The sequence below is a fragment of the Takifugu rubripes genome, chromosome 17, assembly GCF_901000725.2.
Source record: "Takifugu rubripes chromosome 17, fTakRub1.2, whole genome shotgun sequence".
Taxonomy (NCBI): Eukaryota; Metazoa; Chordata; class Actinopteri; order Tetraodontiformes; family Tetraodontidae; genus Takifugu; species Takifugu rubripes.
The window spans coordinates 13,377,791-13,395,491 of NC_042301.1; the positions used below are offsets into that span (position 1 = coordinate 13,377,791).

At 46.1% G+C, this 17,701-nt stretch overlaps 1 long non-coding RNA gene across 2 annotated transcripts; it reads right to left on the reverse strand.

Annotated features, from left to right (window-relative positions):
- Positions 1-10,095: 10,095 nt before the first annotated feature.
- LOC115253300 (uncharacterized) lies at positions 10,096-17,393 on the reverse strand. Of its 2 annotated transcripts, none has more exons than XR_003891610.1 (3): positions 17,073-17,393; positions 16,512-16,693; positions 10,096-11,869 (listed from the first exon to the last, which is right to left on the reverse strand). It is a non-coding gene; the product is annotated as an uncharacterized lncRNA (long non-coding RNA). The 2 variants fall into 2 exon arrangements; XR_003891611.1 differs by lacking the exon at positions 16,512-16,693 and having other exon boundaries at positions 17,073-17,160; positions 17,263-17,391.
- Positions 17,394-17,701: the final 308 nt, after the last annotated feature.

Genomic DNA, 17,701 nt, shown 5'->3' on the forward strand with positions numbered 1-17,701 from the left:
CTTTTCAACCCTCTGAAATCCATCGGTGGATGAAGAAAATCGATTTTTCCAGAGCTGCATTCAGGAGTATTTTCTGTCCAGAGGGTTATTCTTGTAGATATACATCCAAAAATGTGCATTAATGTTCACTCCAAAATAAATAAACACAAAGCATGAGTTATTTAAGGTGATTTTTCACATTATTCCGTGTCATATTGAATTGAATACTGTTCATTTCTTACACAAATGCTTTAAAGTCTTGTTGTTGTGAACTTCTGCCACATTAAAAAGATGGATGACCCAGTGGAGAATCATTTTTGCCCCATCGCGTGCAGGATGCATCTTTGAATCAAAACATTTCCCTCATGTTTCAAAAATTGAAGCTAATTGTGACCCAAAACAAGTATTGCAGCCTCACAGAGGTCTTTGGGAGAGTAAATCACACAGAAAATGGTTCTGAAGTTATTAAGTGTGCAGCGTTCCTACCACCCCTTCCTGGTGCTGACAAGCCAATTTCTCCAAAGTCCATAACTAACATGAAATCACAAACACCACCCTGGCGCTAACAGCCATTCAACCACACATGTACTTTTCTTTCACGGCTTCCATCACTCACCTTGCAACACACAGCAGCATTGTGTTACTCCAACACCTTTTTTTAACGGCCCCGCTTTGGCACTCGCGTGGCCTAAAGCATACATAACTCGGAAAGTGTTCACAATGTCATTAATAGGCCTGACAACAGCTTAATGAGACGCCGCCATCTGTTTATGAAAGCTTCAGGGAACAGCGAGCGAGCGAGCGAGAGAGAGTCAAAAATCAGTTCCAGTAGCATTTTCCAGCTCTGTGTGTGTGTGTGTGTGTGTGTGTGTGTGTGTGTGTGTGTGTGTGTGTGTGTCCGAGTCCCACTTGAGCTTTTCTAAACACATGAGGACATTTTAAGTGTTGTGACTTATGCAGCGTCATTTTCTGTGAGTCAGTGACGGAGCTTTGGCCGTCTCCCCGGCATCAACAGCCCCTAAATCAATGACTCCAACCACTGGACCACACTACTTCGCCTTTAGCCTCCCCACCCATTCTTCTTCTGTACCACCCTGAAGTGTCCTTAGGCCTTGTTTGGCTTAAGTATACACATGGCATGAGTAAGTGAAGCCACCCAGGGCTCGCTGGCGTGGTGGCACAAGACACATTCCACCTTGCGCAGCCCGAATGATAAAGCGTCCAGCCGCTGTTTACGCAATCCTCTCGTTCTCGATGCACGCCAGAGCAGGAAATCCATCCGTGCGTTTCCAGATGCACGGGCAAAATTCGCTCCTTGGATTGGAACTCTGGAAACCTCAGAGGGGGTTCGACTCTCTCGCTGCGCTTTGATCGGGTCTATTCCAATCCACAATCCGGAGTGACGTGACCACAGTTAGCTCCCGTTAGTACTTGCTAATGGCCTCTACAGTGTGCCTGGAAAGGGTCTATTTTCATTTCCTCCCGGTTTCAATTTCTCTCATCCTCTCTGAAGTCTTTAATACTAAAAAAAGAAGCACGGATCCCTGAAGGCAAGTGAGAGGTTAAAGTGCAGATTGATGGCTCTTTCTGGCCAATTGCTTGTAAATGTTTCCATCAGGAGTTCCCAAAAGCGGAACCATGTCAGGAGCCGTACATATGTGTCCAAATTACAGATTCATTACAGCATCAGTGTGCTGCAAACGGAATGTGGTGGCGGCAGATGAGTGGTGGTAAATGCGAAGCGGTGTGGGCCGCAATGATGGTGGTCCCAAACTGCCGATGCTCTCGCCCTACTTTCCCTCCCTCCGCTCCCCTCGTTCCCAGCATCCCGCCGTTCCCGTCCCATCTGTTCCTGCTTGGCCTCTCAAGCTCTCCATCAGGTAGGCCTGATCTATTGGACCCTCTTCTCATTACACGCCAACGAGCAAGGCCGTGTGTGCGCGTGTGTCCGTCGCACACCTGCATGAGCACTTTTTTTTTTGGTCATTAGCCTGTTGGATTAGCTCAAGCTGAAAAAGAACAGCAAGTTCTTTTAAATAAGAACAGATCAAATCCAATGAAGCAGCATCTTAAAACAATTCTATGTGCTGCAGGTTGCTTATTTGGGTTTTGTAAATCATTTCTGCTTTTATTAGGATCAAAGCCAACCAGTTGATGCCTGGGATCTCTCCCTGGGCGGCGGACATGGAAGACATCGCTTCTCACTCCAAACTGGGACATTTTGTCCAAAGACAGGCAGTTTTGCTTTGCGGCTGTACTGTATATTGGGCTTCTATCCATCAAAAAAGTAAGTGCTTGTGTGTTAGCGGACACACTAGCCGGATTAATCAATCCTGCCGTTATTTAGGTTTATCTGGCGGAAACATTTTGTCTGTCACGTTCATTATCCGGAAAAATAGCTGTCACGGTGGTCCACAGCATGATTCCGGAGGGATGATTGGTTTGATAGCCCAGGGCTGTATGTTCTTCCCAAAGTAGACATTATATGTTTCTGTCAGGACCTGCGGTCATCGCGACTCCCACTTGATTCAGTTTTTGTGTATTCAGATCATTTTATATTTCATCATTTTAACACAGAAAAAGGGAAGTAAATATGTATATGTACATATATCTGTGTGTGGTACAATGTAATGGAGTAAAAGCCTCCCCTTTGTCCGAGATCTGGTTACAGAGTATTAATCATTTTCATCATGTGCCAACCCCTCCTGTCAGCAAGCTTTTGTACTCATTCCTTTCGCAGTCCATACGGCATCATCTGCTAGAAAACGGTGCCCAATTATTACAGTATTTCAAGTTGCAACCGCAATCCAGTCTCCTGTATGTTTTCAAGCCATGCGTTCATGCACGCACCTTCGCTGCAATGCGCCGCAATTTCCCTGCTGCCCCTGTTAGCCTGACTTGCTCCAAACTCAGTGTGAAATCGGCACATTTCAATATTCCAGATGCGTTTCCATCCCAACCCCCGGTATTACTATTTATGTATCAGCTAACACTATAATAGCTACAAAGTCTGAGATCTGGTCATGCGCAACTGAATGTTACTCAGATGTGTGTTGCCTGCTCATGGTTTTAATTAGCAGTGTTGTGTTGGAAGGTGGTCTCCATGTTGGCTCCAGCGACGGTAGAGTTGAGTCAGTTGCTAATTTTGTAGTTCTTTATTTAGACTTTGCACATGAAAACAGGTTACTGGCAAAACGATTTAATGAAAATATGTTCATCAATCAAGACGCACCGAAACTGATAGAAAATCAGCTGTTTTAAGTAGATTCTGAGCGATCTTGTCACTATTTTTAGGCCCTTTTAGCTGCGTCGGTCTCAGTCCTGCACGTCGCTTCATACATGCGCTTAAACCTAGCCGCTTAAACCAGGCAAACAGTCGCAACCCTATTGCCATTTAAGCACTCAAAGATGTAAACACTGCCTCATTATCTTCTTACTCTCCTCATTTAAAGTAGACAACAAATTAGCGAAAGTCAGTGACCATAAACACAAGCCCCGTGTTTGTACTTTCCTCTGGGAAAGATGATTTTTTTGTAAATAAGAAACAAAGGATAAATCAGGATCGTGTAAAATCCAAGTTTATCTTTGGCTAATTGCAAAGATACAGAACATAACTTTGGGATGCAGTCCCCACTGTGTTACATTCCAGATGCTGATAGCAGTATTGGACCACCAAGGACTTTAAGTACACTGACATGACGTTGGATGTACAAAGACTCTGATAAAAATGTTTCCCGCTGCTTATCCATCCTCTCCCTGCTGCACAGGCAGCGTTGAGAGCTTGTTTTTGTGTAACGGGCCTTCGAGCAGAGATCGGGATTATGAGTATGACCTCAAAGGTGGCCAGATTCTAAATTCAAAACATAAACTGCACCGGTGTTCTGCCATTTGGAAGAACTGACACTATTTAGACATTATGGCTTTAGTGGAAGTTTGCTCCAAAAGTGAGGTCTGTGGACTGTAACAGTCCCTCTTCCTGGAAAGAGGCTGTCCCTTTTTGATGCACTTTTTTTGTCATTTAAGCTGCAAACTGTAAGGATTTTCTCTGTTTTCCTATTAGCAATATAACTTAAGAACACATGGGAACTATTCTTTTTCAGCTCATGCAGCACTTGGAGCGTTCCTATATACTGCAGCCTGCCTCTAGGAGGAGTTAAGATGGTTTGGCTTCAAATTTGAAGAGCTTGCATTATGATTTAAGTTTGTGGCATTTCTCCCCTTTGGCAGTGGCTGCTATTATACAAACATGCATGCACTCATTATGTAATAAGCTGTCAAACAAGCAGCCAAAGCATTTAAAAAAAAAAGAAATTAGGAATTCTGGGAACCATCCATTGCTCCATCGACGTGAAAATAATGCATCTGTGCTGGAGACATACATGCATGTAGAGCACAAACATTCTTTAAATTATGTAGGATGTGATGGATGGTATGGGTGTTATGATTTCATAGGTCACGACATGGAAGCCATGCTGCATTTTTTGTGAATTTTATTACAGTGATAAATTAACCTTTAAGCTCTTGTGGAACACCCAGCCCACCATATGAGCTCTGCGTCTTCTGATATCCAAAAGATGCTGGCGAGATTAACCAGCGCGCATATTAGAGAAGCGGTCATAAATCACGGCGTTGCAACACCGGGAGAGTGGGAACATTTCTCTCCTGTCAGTCTTTCTTAACCTGTGGCTTGCATGCGGCTTCAGAAGAAGCAGACTGCCAAGTATTCGTACATACCGCAAATATTTGTAGGTCAAGTGGACAGTGCTGCCACGGTCGGATCGCATCAATCACGTCTTTTTATGCAGCGCTTTGGTTGTTCTGCTCAAGAGTTCTGAATTTATTTGGCTATTGTGTGGATAAAATATGGCAGTGGGGGGAAAAAAGCACTTAATTTGTTATTTACCCACAATTGGAATTGATGGAAAGCTCACTCATTCATCTCAGAATTGGTAAAATTATCCATTTTTATCTGGGTTGTCTGCTACACTACTGCTGAGGCGTGTTCCACCGAAACCTCCGTCTCTGTGCCTGAAAAAACCCAAATGCTTTCTGACAAATAATGAATGGTAGTCCAGTAATGACAGAATGAAAAACCTCCTCCAAATTTAGGATATCAAAAATGCATCACAACTGTGGTTTGTGTGGTTCCCCAACCTCCAGTTAGATGTAGCTCAGGACCGCTGCACAGACTCAGGTGTTACTCAATACTTAGTACACAGGAGCTTCTGGAGCAATACTTGTTGGCTGAGGTGAAATGCATTGTGGGATATCTAGCTGTAGAACAGGTACCTGGCAGAACTTGGATACTGGTTCATGGTGTTTGTTTCCTGAAAATTCCTGAGCCATTTCTCTCAGTCTCCCGATGTTGGCCGCCATGATTTATTATACTGAGTTTATAACTCGAAATTTATACATTTCCTTTTCTAACTGTAGTCCATACACAAGCCGTGTAATTCCTTTCGGCTAACGGAATATCTCATGTTGTTGTAAAGCCAAATATTACGTGGACGCATGGAAACACGGAGGATGAAGAGCCGTGCACAGATTGTGCCAGTGATAATTGTTTAGCAAGTTGTTTGGACTAACTGTGTGTCACAATGTCGAGTCCTGGCTAAATATTTACCAGGTGCTGGGGGGGTGAGAAGGCATACTTGGCTGAGCTCGGCTCGCTGCTGCTTGAGCAATGGGATGGAGGCTAAGACGGTGCAGTCATCGTCAACAGCTAATGTCGTTAGCGGGCCGGCGACGCTCACTCCTGACCCTTTTACCATTTAGGGGGCTCTGGACTGATACGAGTGTTATTGACCCCGAGGGCCGTGCATGGCATGTTTGGAGCCTGCAGAATATATCCAGGCTTTAACCTATACAACAGAGCCAATTATGGCCGCGAAAGGCCAAACAATACAATCCATCAGTCAGGTTTCTGGAGTAAACAGGAATGGGCGGCCCATGTCAGGGTGTAAACTCCAAATCCCAGAGAAGCTAAGGGTCAGTGGAGCTGTTTGATTGTCTAATTGGGGGTTTGGTCCCTGTGTTGGAGTGTGTGGCTCTGAGGAAAAAGTCCAAAAGACAGATTAAAAAAAAAAAGAGTGAGGGAAACTGCGCATGTGTTTGTGTGTCTGTGTGCATCACTACACAAACACTATAGGTCTGGAGGCACCGAGACACCTAATGAATGTGTGTTTGTCCTTCAGACCCCACACACCTCTGTTTATTTGAACATGGGATAGTGTTCCTGAGCTGTTTTATTTTCCCTGTGTTGGCCACTTAACACGTGCACTGCTGGTCTTTGCATCGGAGCGCACCACATACGAAAAGAGGGAAATATCAGCCGGGCCGATGGTAATGACGGACAAACAAACTTATCTTCTTGTTTGTGGACACAGTGTTCCTCTCCGTTATTGCTCATACTTCATTATGAGGCGGGGTGATAATCCAAACAGCTCCGGTGCAGACGGTGCCAAAGGCAGCGGGCCAACGGAAGATTGGCGGTCGGTTTAGTGTCAATGATGTGGTGATGTGGGTCAGGAATAGCAGCAGCAGCGGCGGCGATCATTGCACAGTGGCTAAGAGCCCAACCAGACCACCGAGGAGGAGGCCTTCACCTCTTTCCTCAGCCATCAATCACTGGCATGCTCATAAGCAGAGATAGATACCAGACACTCATCCTTCAACCTCAACATCATGCCTAATTGATACATCAGCCAGGGATACAATGACACTAGCTGTTGTTGAAAATGGTCAGGGTAGATTTTTGTTTCATTTTCTCAGGCCTGTTCAGCATTACATACACACGCTGCTGTTCATGTGCTAACTATGATCAATGCACAATGTTTTCAGTTCAAATATCCATCCTGGTGTTCCACAGCTCCATAATCAGACCCTCTGTGCCTCAGCACTGTGTCTCCAACACTGATGCCTATTTGACCTTTGAACCCTCAGAACTTCTACTGTTCTACTACTGAGAGAGTCTGTTCGTCGGCCGTTTCATGCTGGCAACAGAGCTGACAGTTATTAGTGTTAACAGTTATCTGCATGAAATTCACCCTGACAGAGGTGAAGGAAGGGAAGAGATGGACGTCTCAAGGTGTCAAAGAACTTATGTGTGAACTGGAGGATTCAAGTAACAAGTAACTGTAACTCTGGCTTCATCCAAGATATCATAAAAGTAGTATTAGAACATATTTGCAACAGTCAATTAAACATCTAGCTTGTGTGTTCAGCACACGTGCACGTGTAGGAGCAGCAAAAATCAGCCAATGTGCTCTCAATCTCTCCACTACTCCCACACCCAACCAAGAAGACCCAAACATTGGTCATTATGTCCCTTCTAATCAAAATTTGGGCCTTTATCTTCCTAAACTAACTTGTTATGGGCTGCACTTCCATTAACTGTTGCTTTGTGTACCAACATGTTCACATCATTAAATTAATTTTATAGTAATCATATCTGCTAAAGTCACTGCTGTTTCAATTTAATGGATGATGCGCATAGACAACGCACACGTTTGTGGATATACTCAGTGTCCTGGTCCACACTAAAGCCACCCTGATGTAATGATTCTTCTATTATTTGCCTCGGGTGTGATAGTATTTAGTATTCCTTGAAAGTTTTTCCTTCTGAGTCTTTCAGTTGTCTCAAACACTCAGTGCAAGGCCTTATTGCCCACCCAGAGAGGTTATGGGGATTCTCGACTGCCCTCTCTCCCTAAGTGGGTGGTCCTCTGGGGTATGGCTGAAGGCACAGGTGGAGCATTGTAGGGGTGCTCACAAAAATAATCCCCCCGTCCTTGCTCCTCACTAACAACCCCTCTCCCCACGCTTTTTTTTTTCTTTTGCCACGCCTGCTCAACGGAAAGGTGGACTAAATTTTGCAGAACCCTCCATCAGAGCGTTAAGGCTCTAAACACCCAAGGTGAAACATTGACACGTGCGAGCCAAGAAAGGGGGAAAAAAGTGATAAATAAAGGACGGACAAATAACGCTGCTGATTTCAGACTACAGCGAAAGGTTTTTGGATAGGAGGGAAGTTGGAGCAGATAATCACAAAGGTTGTTATTTGAAAAAAAAAAGATAAATTCTCTCCCGAACTAAAAATATTCCCATGCTCTGGGTTTGTAAATAATTATAGTTCCACCGAATGTGTTTTATAAAGTTTACATGGTAGGTTCAGTGCACTCTATCTGTTGTTTGGAACCCTGCAAACCACCAGCAAGATGTTGACATATGGAAGTTCTGGTGTAGTTCACAGGCCATGGATTACTTTGGACCATAATAAACAGCAATATAAAGAGGGATCTGTGCAGACAGGGTGCCCCGAGAGGTCTGAAGGGCCTCGGACCGCCTTGTCTTGAGATCACAGTCTGTCCCTGGCTTCTCAAAAACACTTTCGAGAGGCAGGGGTGCTGTCTGGTTCCAGGGTGTGCTGGATGGTGAGGTGTTGCCAAACATCTGCCTATGCAGGTTGAATATTACAAGATTGATGAATCATCGAGGCACGATGAAGATAGACAAAGTACATGTGTCTGCACAATCCTACGAGTTCGGATAGGCTAAAGCATAACAGTCACATAAGACAGCCGCCTCACTCATTTAGCACATTAGCTCATAGAGAGACGTTTGTTCGGGAACAGCAGGTGGCCCTTTTGGGGAAAACGCAGGGCGTCTTTGCACAAAGACCTGGCTGTACGTTCAGAACACCTGGGCTTTGGTGAAGAGACGTCACCATTCCAGGTCAATGGACCACCTGTACTACACCGTTTCCACCTGTGCGCTAATGCAGACAAGAGCCTGCCAGCAGTAACGTATGCCCATATTGAGGCAAATCTGTGATTTTCGGGAAACTTCCCCAAACCGAGAATTCTTCAGCCAACTAAGGATTTTCAAAGGCTATCAGAGAGCCGCTTAGGTTTTCCACAACTCAGCTTAGATCTTTGCAGGGGCCAGATGGTAACACTGGCCACTGGGGATAACAAGGACCCTGGAGAGACGGTTTTACAATGTGCAATTACACGAGAGATAAACCAAACACTCAACAACGCAAGGCATTCCCTGATCCCCGGCTTCCCGATAAGGAGCAAGATGCATTTTTTGACCAATTAACCAACTTCAAAATTGCAATTCCAGCATTAATGAACTTTCTTACTGGAGCCTGAATGGGAGATGTTTGTCTCGTCCTGAAGACGGTAGATATACTGTAAAACATGTGGGGATCAAACTACGGGATCATCAGCGCCGGCTCAAAAATCTCCACAATGCGGTCGAGCAGCCTGATTTGTTTTGGGATTGGTCAAACGCCAGTTGGTGCTGAAGGGGATAGAGTGTCCAGTGACAGGGCTTCACATATCGCTAATCTCAAAGTTCAGCCTGCTTTGTTCCACGTTAACATTTCGGAGAGAGATCAGGCGCCTGGCCTTTTCTGCTTTACCCCAGGGAACAAGAATCCCCCCACAAACTGACACTGATACAATCTCCAGGTAATGGCTGCCTGCGAGCCAGAGGATGTCTGAGGTGTGTGTGTGTGTGTGTGTGTGTGTGTGTGTGTGTGTGTGTGTGTGTGTGTGTGTGTGTGTTGGTTGAGGTACCCAGCACCACTGGTGTGGTCACGGGGCCAAAGTTCACCCAGAAATGTGTGGCCCGGGGTCGAGAGGTGTTATGGCCTCCGTTAACGGTGTGGCTAGAGTTTCAACCTCCGCCCTCACCCCCTCCTCCTTCCCCAAGCTGCTCTGCCACTTACATTTCTCAGCGTGACATGCGTGATGACCCCCACCTTTTAGTCAGGTGACAGAGGGCTCGATGGAGGTGAAGAAAAGAGTGGATACCAGAGGTTAAAAACAAGGGGGGAAATGGAGAAGTTCAATTCTTACCAAAGATGTAGAGGTGGCTTAAAACTGAATTCAGGTTTGACTCATTTGTCTGTTTGTTACCAACACAACCATGAAAATTGTGGACAGAGTTGGAAGCGATTTTGCCAACATACTCTGTCAATAATGGGAATGAGTGTTCCACATAGTGGTGGGCATTGGTCAGGACCACTCTATACATGAGCTAGGTCTACAGTTAGGACATAAGAGCATTAAAAATGTATCATCAAGTAACGGAATTCTTAAAGCAGTTTTAATTTTCCACGTATTAATGTAGTTTTACAATCCCCTCAGGCCAGTGGCTTTTCTGCACTGAGTTTCCATAAATTTTCAGTCTTTATGTTATGTTCGGGTGCACAACAATCCCGTAAAAGTAAAAAGTCTGCTTGCAATGTTCGCAATAGACAACACACTATTTTGTCTCAGGGTCTCAGCACTGATTTCACCATTTCAGAAAACATATTTCAACAGTTCTTTATTCCAAGATGGCATTTCTATTTAAAAACTAGAGGGAATTGATTAAACCTTTTGTTAGTTCTATAATTTGTGCATCACTCACACATACGCGCCCTCGCTCAGTTGTACTCTCTCAGTGGCCCCTGTGAACATGTTCCCCAGACGGTATGTGATCCTCAGACAGGACAGCGTTTCCTCCTCTCGTAGTCCGGTCTTGTCTGAAGGATCAGTCTGGCGAGTTCATCCAGACAGGAACAGAGAGGGAGAGAACATCTTTTACGACGCTCCAGAGTCCAGGGAGAAATATTTTGTGCTGTTCAGTTGCGTCTGAACCGATGTTGACAGCAACATGTTGACAGCTTATCTCAGAATTTCAGGCGTTTACGTGTGTTCTTGTACATGTAACACGGGCAGTGGCAAAATACTCACAAAGCGAGGACATTTTGTCTGGACGTTATAAAGTTCAAAACTCCTGTTTGAGGGTGATTTTGTGGTTTTAGAGTAAAAGTTAGAACAAGTTTCAGGTTAAGGGTTAGTGTCAGGCATAGTTGTTAGGGTTAGGATACAAGCCTGGTCCTTACAAAGATAGAAGTACTAATATGTGTGTTTTAACTTAATTTGTCCCAGTCCCTGTGGTTTTGTACAGGTTATGATATCTCTGACATGACTTCATGCACACTCTTCACTTGTTTGTGTGCCTTCAGTTTTTGCCTCCTTGTCTCCTGCCCCACTTCCTCTGTCTCTGTCTTACTGCTGGTGTTTTTCTGAAAAATAACAAGGTCTGGGGCCGTGCGTGTGCATGTGTTTTTTGCGCTGGCCTCACAGACTGGATGGGCTGGCTGCACTGGGCTGGCTTCTTGTGTGGTCCCCTGGCAAACTTTATGATTTATTCAGCTAAAGGCAGAGGAGCACGACCCCCAGTGACCACAGAGAGAGAGCCGCACGTGGGTTTAATGATTTCACCACAAAAATGTCTGCTATGGCTGGGCCTGTGTGGAGCGCAGAGCCCCCCCGCCCGGGTGCCTGAATGCTGGAGAGAGAGAGGGGGGGGCATTTGAAAAGAAGAGCTCGGCTGACTGGTCTGAGTCAATGCAAACGCTTACCATTACACATTTACATTTACGTGGGGGGTGGGGGGGTGGGGGGTGTTGAGGAAGGAGAGGACAGACAGAAAGTGACATTTATATGTCATGTACAAACCTTTTTACACCCCCGTCGGTCTGCATATGTGTAATTATGCTTCCACTATTTTTCTTTCTCCATCACACCCCCCCACCCCTCCCCTACCCAACCCCTGGGTCTCGTAGCCAGCGGGGGAGTTCAGAGGCATCGCTGAAACATGGATGCCGAGGATGATGTAACCGAGCTTTCACGAGGGGCAGAAATAATGGGGCGGGGCTGGTGGATGGTAGTGGTGGGGGGGTATATTTGGCACATTTTTCTCTGCAGGTCCGCTGGCTCGAGAGAGTGACTGCTGAGCACTTGGATCTGGATGCTTTGTGTCGTGCTGTTGTCTGTTTGGCTACAACTCCCCAGAAGATGATGTCATCCGGAGGGATTTGTGAAGATTCCTGAAAACGAGACAAAAATCGCAGGGGTTAGCCTCATTACGCTGTTGGGGGGGGGCAGGTCACCCCTCCACTAAAGGTGGATTCTCTCACAGATCACAACCGTTTAAAATTGACTAAAATAACAGAAGGTGAGTCGAGAGAAAAACACCAGAGTAGAGAATATTTGGATCTTTAAACAGTGTAAATGTCAAGTGATTCACAACTGAGTTCGTAAATCACAAAAAAATATAATTACTGCACATCCAATTGATGCTGAATGTGGGAAAAAACAAATTGCACAAGAGGAAACAAGCAGATTAAAGGTCCCACAGAACCATATTCACACAATCACATTGTTTTTTTGAGGTTTTTCTACAGTATCATCAACCACCACATGGACAAAAAAGAGCTTTGATCTCCATTTCAGTGCTTTGAGAACTTTTCTTTTATTACAAGAGAATAAAAGAGAGCCGCCTGCCTCAAGTCTGGACCTTTGGTTTTATACAGAACCTATAAATCTGACCAATTATGACTTTAAAAGTGTTAGCCGGGGCCGACTAGCAGCAGAATTGGGTTTCATTTCAGAGTCACGTTTCAGGCTTTTAAGTCCAACATTAACTTTGCCACATGTCATTTAACCCTGGGCACGGAGCGTCCACTTGCTCTACCAAGTCTTGGTTGTTGGATTGGTTTGAAAGCAGAGTTGAAGGCACATTTGGAAAAAAGTAAGGTCATGAAATAAGCTTGTTTGAGCGCTTCAAAGGTGGGTTGTTTTGCCCATGTCTCAACACCCATTGATCCATCGCTCCAAACAAGTGGACAAACCGGGTCCTCAGAAGTGGTTTGGGGTCACTTCTGACAACATTGTTTTAGCAGAGAGAATGCATATGCACCTCGGGCCCCATATGACGCACGCAGTAATGGGTTTACATATCGTCCACTGTCGGTCCCAAACAGATGACAAAAACCAACTCACATACCAAAGAAGTAGCATGGGGGGGGCAATTTATGGCTCACTATCGAACACAAGATCCCTTTAGCACGTCGACCGTTGGGATTGATCCGCTGCAAACGCAGACACAGATTCTCCATGGAAGGTTTCTCACACTCTCCCGCTTACCTCAGGTGTTTCCTGTCTAAATTCTCTTCTGAATCCTACATAAGAGCACTTTAATCTATCAATTACCTGTCTCACAATCAGCCCCGATCAGCCATTAATGCATTTTCTCATTGACGAAAATATTAACCAGTTGTGCAATTATTGAAAGAGCTGAAAGCCACAGCTTCCACGCGCTGTGGGCCCGAGCCCTCACCAGCCAGTATCACTGTCATTGCGGCGGCTTTAGGACTGTTTATGCCTCTCAGGCATCTCTGCATGTGTGTCAGAGGGCGAAGCCGTATCAAACCAGTCATCATTACAAGCTCATTCCACAACCCCAGGAGGGATTACACAACTGTCGGAGCGTAGTGGGTGTGGTAAAATGCTCCTCGGACACCCCCGCGGGCTCCAGGCTCACAGTGAGTAATGAGTCCGCCCGGCAGAGCCTCAGCACACACCCAGGGCCCGAGGAAATGTATGCGCTCGCCATGTCTGGTATGACAACTCCCGCCACCCCCTCCCCTTCGACTAGCCAGGAACTGAAACTCATATCTGTCGTTGATCCCCAACATTCCCTCCCACAAAACATATTATGATGGTTTTTCTGTGTGAGCTTTAATGGCTTATTTCCAGATTTCCAGTGGCATTTCATAGGTCTTCGAATAAATGCACTATTGTAAATGTGGACACATGGGTAGTCTGTCTGGATGTCTCTACTTCCTGTCAACCTTTTTTCTATTAGACACGCCCACACGCACACACATTCGAGACATAAATCAGCACAATTCCAACTGGAAAGATAACATTGATGCAAAGCACCCAGATGAGGAAGGATGTGTTTCGCAGCTGCTGCAGTGATATGGGAAAGACGCTGTTTGCTTAGAAAATGAAGGTGAATTAATTGTTGTAATTAATGTTCGCGGCCACGCTGAGCACATTAGTGTCAACTGGGGATCTCTGCAGAGCAGCCCTCCATTAGTGTGTGTTGCTGAGGTGTACAGTGTATTACCACTGTTCTGCTCCCTGTAGTCCTGACTGGAAAAAGTGAGGAGCCGGCGGGAAAGCACGCAGAGTCAGAGCTCTTCTTCATCTCCACTTTTTCTCCACCTCGCCTCCTGCCGCTTGGCTCCCTGGAAGGATTTGGTAATATCCCAGGCTTCCAAGTTGTGACGTGTGTCCTCGCTCTTATTCCCGATGCCGCTCTGCCCCTCCTTTAAGCGGCGTTTGGTGCTGTTTTTTTTTTTTTTCATGGTGTCACCGCCGTGCCCGCTGCGGTTCCAGCCGTGACGGCGGTGAACCATTACCCGCTAATTACCGCACTTGGGATGAATCACGGAGGGCGAAGGAGAGCAGTCTGCTGCTATTTTTGGCCCCTTAGGAGATTTTCTCTGTGCGCCTACCCCTCGCCTTCCCTCTGATCTCTGGACCTCCTCAGCAGATGAAACAGGCAATTTTGAGGACGGCCCGGCTTTCTGGACCCGCTCCTCTCTTTGCTGGCCAGGTGTGAACAGCTGCTGCCTGTTTTGGTTCGTGACATCCACACAGCATCCATACAGGTGGCATTTGGCCTTTGAAGGCCCCTCGTCAGCAGGGGTCCTGTGAATTATGACAAATGTCACTATACTTCTGTTCCATGTCCAATGAATTAGTGAGAAACTTCAGACAGCCGATACCATCATATCCTTGTCATTTATATATGGTAATAACTCTGTAGTAACATTACAAAACACCATTTATATCAGTCCCAGTCCTCAAGGGCCTTAAGACAGCCATGGTTTTGGTCCTGCCAGGCAGAAAACGCTCTCACCAAGGAACGGGGGATCCCAGATGAAAGCTTTCTCTTCCTGGTAGGACAGAAATCAGGGCTAAGTTTAAAACTAGATTTTTGAATGTTTAGTGATTTATTTCATAATATGTACTGAGATGATTTAACATTTATTTGATGCAGTTGCTCAATTTGTACATTTTTGGTAATAGACTGCCCCCCCACCAAAAGAGGAGCACCAAACAAAGTTAGCTGACTGATAGTACTGCCCCCTCCAATTCAAATAGATGCTGTGATAACTTTGTGATTTTGAGCTTCAACCATACGCTGCTCCATTATTCACCAAATTCATCTGCTGTTATGAAAATATCCACACTCCTTCCAGGAGCTGCTCGGGTGGGAATTCTCCAGTTCTTGGAAGGAGAATACAAAAACATCCTTTGCGAGCGAGAGAGAGCGCGAGCGAGCGAGAGAGAGACAGAGCGAGAGAGAGAGAGAGAGACAGATTGCCCCCCTCTCTGTAAATGATGGAAATAAGAACATTCGTCTCATTCTCACAGAGACGCATTGGAAAAAATCTGCGCCCACGCTGTTTTTAGGTCACCGCAGCATGAGCCAAATTAGACTTTATGTGTCACTTTATAATGACAAGTTAACAGCCATAATTTCACCCCTGACAGCATTAAAATAATCACTCATTTGCTCTGGCATCGGCAGTGTAGGTAGCAAAACAGCTGGCCGGTCATGTGCTCCCAGCCAGAACAATCTATCATTACCAGTGTAATAGGGGGAACTTTCTTTTTTCATCCTACAACTGGGAACAAAATTAGTGCTTCCACACAAAAGTGATCATCTTGCCAAAAGAGAGACCGCCAGAAATCCACTACTCTTTTCTCAGAGTTTGCAGGACTCATCATTGGCTGAGTTAGCGCCGACCTCGACAAACACTGATTCTGCTGAGGTCAAAAGTCTCGCTATATTTTTAGCGTTCTAATAAGCATGTCAGGATGTTCCTCTTCGGTATGTTGGAGGCTACCTCCGTGGCTTTTTGAGCACAAAATACCCTCACGACCAAGCAAGGAAACATCCAGTAGGTGGTGCTACAAGCCACATTCAATTAAGCATTGTGTTGTGGCCAACATATTTACAATATAGGGTAGTAGCAACGCACAACAACACACAATGACACAAAGAGGGTTCCCTCTGGAGCCGGTGTAAAATATTATTTACAAAACATCCACAATCCAAATGGAGGCTATGCTTCATTCTACCAGTAGGGGTCCCAGTGGGTCACACATGACCTCCTGATGGTTGGTGGATGGTTAGGTGGTTTTGACCTTGAAGGTCACATCTTATCCAGGGATATAATATTTTAGTTTTTCGCTTTAGAGTTAACTTCTGTGTGAGAAGCTAGTCTTTGTTGTGTGGTCCTTTTTTTTTCACCGTGCGGTCCAGGGAATTGCGAACGCCCTGTACAGCGCTCCATTCTTCCCAGTCTACAGAACACGGGGGCCTCCCACGGCAACGAAGACTCGTTTGAAGATGGGGTTTGTGGCTAGTTTCCACCCACAACGGCAAGCTGTGTCTGATTAGACCTGGAATCTAATTTGAGAAGGGGGCTAAAGACGGGTCCAGAGCATGCGGGGGTCTGTGGGGGTGCAGCCATCCTATCCCTGCGGGCCCACAGCTCAAGGGCTCGTGTGCTTGACTCTCTTCAAAAATAAATCTTATGTATCGGACGGGGACACGCAGAAGCCGAGATGAACGAGAGGCGCTTTACTCCCGACATCCTAACTCACATCCAAGGGAACGCGGCGTCTATGATGTTGGGGGGGTGAGCCCTCCAAGCTGTGGGGGTCCTCCTGGTCTCAGCAGCCGCGACACTGGTCAACCTCTTGACCTACGTGATGTATTTCAGTGCAGTGTGTCGGCTTCCCGAGTGTGTTCTGGCTCCAGTCTGGGTCATGCATTGTCGGGAACACTGATGAAAAATGACAGGCCATTATTACACGCTGCCTCCCCCGCCGCCCCCACTGCCCCCCCCCCCAGCTCAGACCTCAGCATCGATAAGACTGGAAACAGGTTCGATAACAGACCGCTGTTTGATGCAGCATATCGAATTACTTTTAACACAAAACTAATTTATCATCCACTCTGTGCTCAGTTGCACTTCCTCTCCGCCTCCCTCTGTCATCCAACTCCATCAGCTCTTTAATAGTCTTGAGTTTCTCAGCGGAGGTCGCTGTCGTGGTAATGTTCTGCAGGATAGGGAACAAAGTGGCGAGCGTGTAAAAGAAGCCCTGGTTCCTGAGGGAGGAGAGCAGGCAGCTGCACGCAGTGGGTGTGAAGGTTTAGATTACCTGCTTGCTGCCCGAGCACGACCGCAGTCGTCCCCGCCGCTCAGGACCACATGCGTAGCCGCCGCCCCGCCGGCTCGCTCCACGAAGACTCCAGAAAGGGAAAAAAAAGTAAATGAAAAAACAACAAAAACAAATGACATTCTCACGCACGCTGGGCCGACGAGCCGACACATCTCGAGTGTGCGCTGACCCGTATCTGCTCGACGCGGCTCCCGGGGTCAATGTCAAGAGGTGCGGTGGCTGTCAGTGACGGTTGACCCTGCACCGGTTCTCTGATATCTCCTGTCACACGTCACTGCCCGGGAAGCACTTTCCTTTCTCTGCACACTTCATCATTCTGTCTCACACAAGGCTCAAACCTCGGTTCATTGACCCGTGCATGTGTGTGTGTGTGTGTGTGTGTGTGTGTGTGTGTGTCTGTGTGTGTTCTCCATCTAATCTGTACCGAAGTCTGATTCTCTTCTAGTTCCCATAATCTGTACGTGCGGATAGATCCTGTTGAGACTCTCACATTCTCCTCCGTGATCAGAAACTGAAACCAATCCACACAGAGATTTATAAAATGGTAATAAATTTATTATAAAGTGATAATCCTAAGATTATCCGGAGTCGTTAAAGCTTCAGTGACA